The following is a 3,324-nucleotide window of genomic DNA, read 5'->3' as shown; positions in this document are numbered from 1 at the left end:
TATAGGTCATATATTATATTAGCAGTGCTGTGCATTTTTAAGCTTCAAATGTTACTTTATTTATACCCGTGGGTAGATTTGTTTTGCAGAAAATGAATGATTGCGTTTGGCATTCTGTTCCAAAACACGCATTGAACTTGACAGGCAGGTATCTGATCCAGTGACAAGATAAAAGTCATAAAGTGCTCAGTGTTCCACCGTTCATCAACATGGCAGCAAGGATAGATAAAAAGATAAGATAAATAAACACAAAACACAATAAAAAAAAAACCCCGAGGGAAATAAAATCAATCTCTGGGATAAAACATAAAATTTAAAAGTCACAATTTTAAATAGAGCTAAGAAATAACTTCTTCTTGAACTCAGTGAGCGACAGGAACAAAGCTCTTTATAACGTTTTGTCCACAAAGCTTATTGTGAATTTTATATTCAATTTTTACAGTAAGATACACATTTTACTATGATAAAGATGTCACACTGGTCACAAATTATATACGGGCGTGAAAATGGCAATTGCCAAGTAAAGCTCTAGAAGGAATCACCGTCATTTCCAGGTGATTTCCCTACAATCCACTAGATGGAGACACAGAACAGTGATGAAGCAATGTTTTTCATGTTGATGAAACTTTTTTTTTCACCTTTTTTGGGGACAAATGTTCTTTTTAAATGGGAAATGCCTCGAGCAGCTTTCAGTCTAGTAGTTGTGTTGGATCAAAAACTTACCTTAACAAGAACTAAAGTTTTGATATACATTTTGAGTCTTGTTTACTCATTATGACAATGTGGTAGTCTGACAGAATCTATTTCAGGTTTTCACATTTTAAACAACCATCAGGACAGCATATCTGAAGCTGTTTTTTTTTTTTTTTAACTCTAAAAATCTCTATTCAATCTCTATGCTCTATTCCTATTGTTAAAATGGTCTGCACTTACACTACCAGTCAAAAGTTTGGACACATCTTCTCATTTAATGGTTTTTCTTAATTTTTATGACTGTTTACATTGTAAGTTCTCACTGAAGACATTAAAACTATGAAGCAAGATATATGGAATTATGTAGCAAACAACCAAATGTGAAATAACTCTAAATATGACACCCTTTGCTTTGATTCCTGCTTTACACACTGTTAGGGAATTCTGCGATGTCAAGAGACAAACGAGGACTCAGAGACACTCTGAAGACTTGGGTTATGCTGAGAATAAGGTTTACTGATATCAGGAGAAGCGATACAATGAGCAACACAGTGATGTGAACGCTGGCAGCATCAATTCTCAGGATTCTCTTGAACCTTGGGTATGTATTGAGTTGGGAGGAATGTCATATTTAGATTACAGCCCAGTATGGAAACAACTTGTCTACTTCGTAACGTCAATCTAAACAGTAGCTAATCTTAACCAGATCATGTTTTTGTTACAGCATTTGTCTCTAGCTCATGTACTGTATCTTCTTTTGCAGCATCTACCTTTCTCAGAATCATATTAGGAACAGAGAGGGCCTGAATGAGCTCCCAGCCTCAGTTTGGGAGAGGCAACAAGGAACAGAGGTCAAAGGTGATGACGTGTAGGATAACATGAGGTGATCTATAGGTTCTACAACTTGATTTAAGGTGACTGCAACTGACAGATGCAACCTGCATGATATTCTGGGATGTCTTCAGCTAACAGCTGCGAGGAAATACCTCAATAAGGGAAAAGAGTAATTTTCCTTCACACACTCTTGGCATTCTCTGGATGAGTTTCATGAGGTAGTCACCTGAAATGGTTTTCATATCACAGGTGTGCCTTGTCAAAGTTCATTTGTGGAATTTCTTGCCTTCTTAATGGGGTTGGGACCATCAGTTGTGTTGTGCAGAAGTCAGGTTGGTTGATAGCCCTATTTGACAGCTGTTAGAATCCATATTATGGCAAGAACCAATCAGCCAAGTTAAGAGAAATGACAGTCCATCATTACTTTAAGAACTGAAGGTCAGTCAGTCCTTACAATGTGTTTTGCATTCACCAATTCACTCACAGGCCAGTGGTGCCTCCCTCTGGGAGCAACTTGGGGTTCACTGTGTTGCCCAAATGCCAGAGAATGAGCTACCAACCTTGCAATGAGTAAACAACCGGCACTACTACTGGAGCCATGGCCGCTCATACTGTGAAATACAGAACAACAAAAACACTAGATCATTCGAATAACGTAAGAAAAAAACAAGTCACTTTAGATCAGACTTGATATGTCATCAAAAATCTGAAAAAGTACGATAGAGAAGAAAGCCACATGATGCTCTAAAGACCATCTCCACGTGTTATTTGCAGGGTTCACAAATCTAAAATCATTTTATTGTTAAATTGTATCTCAAACAGAATCACCACTCGCTAACAAGTTGGATCATTGATCTCCATGAAGTACAGGCCAGTGTGATGCTGATGACGACATTTTAAATATTTAACACTTCTATATGTGGACTGCAGAGAGTGAGAGTAATTAGATTTCTATTTTAGATGACATGATAGGTGGTCTCTTCATCTGCAGGCCACATTCTTCTCATCACATTGATCAGTTACAAATGTAGTAGTCTCTACATTTAATATCCTCTCGACAAAAATCGAGTTTGTACCCTTAAGGTGTAACAATCATTTCAGTCAGAGAACAGATGTCTTCCAGAAAAGGCTTCTTTAGTTTTGAAACTACAGTATTGCTTTATAAACATGCCATTGAGGCAAAGACGGCTCTACCATCTTTGTTACATCTTCTCAAAACCAATGACTGACCGCTTACCTTCCACACCATCAGTGTCAGGATCATTTCTCAAAAAAGTAGTATATGTCATATATATATACACACATATATATATACAGTCTGTTGTTATAACAACAACAAAGTAAGATTTACCATAAATTCACAAGGCCTTTTCAGAGACTGAAGAGATAAAGCTTAAATCTTTATCTAGGGACACTGACTAATGGAACCTTTTCTGTATTCAGAATTAAACTAATGGAAATATGATCAAGAAGTGCATGATATATGAAATCATAGACCTCAGTGGTCTACTAAAGAGTCTTCTTGTGCTATCTGGTGGTGAGTATGCCACAGTGCAGCTCTGAAACAACGCAAATTACTGATGTGTAAAACTCAACATGTCCTATACCCCCTCTACTTCTGTTAACGTTCAGTCGATGCATTGGACTTGAGGGGATGAAAGATGTCCCTATTAGATCAGACTTGTCAGTGAAATGTACCTGTGGCCCACATATGGTGATATCAAGGTGGAGATGTGAGTTCATGCAGAAATGTGTCTCTTTACAGTTGTGTCATCACTCTAATATGCTAGTTGGAAC

The sequence above is a fragment of the Amphiprion ocellaris genome, chromosome 21 (assembly GCF_022539595.1).
Source record: "Amphiprion ocellaris isolate individual 3 ecotype Okinawa chromosome 21, ASM2253959v1, whole genome shotgun sequence".
Classification (NCBI taxonomy): Eukaryota; Metazoa; Chordata; class Actinopteri; family Pomacentridae; genus Amphiprion; species Amphiprion ocellaris.
Note: the sequence above shows the minus strand (reverse complement) of the source record.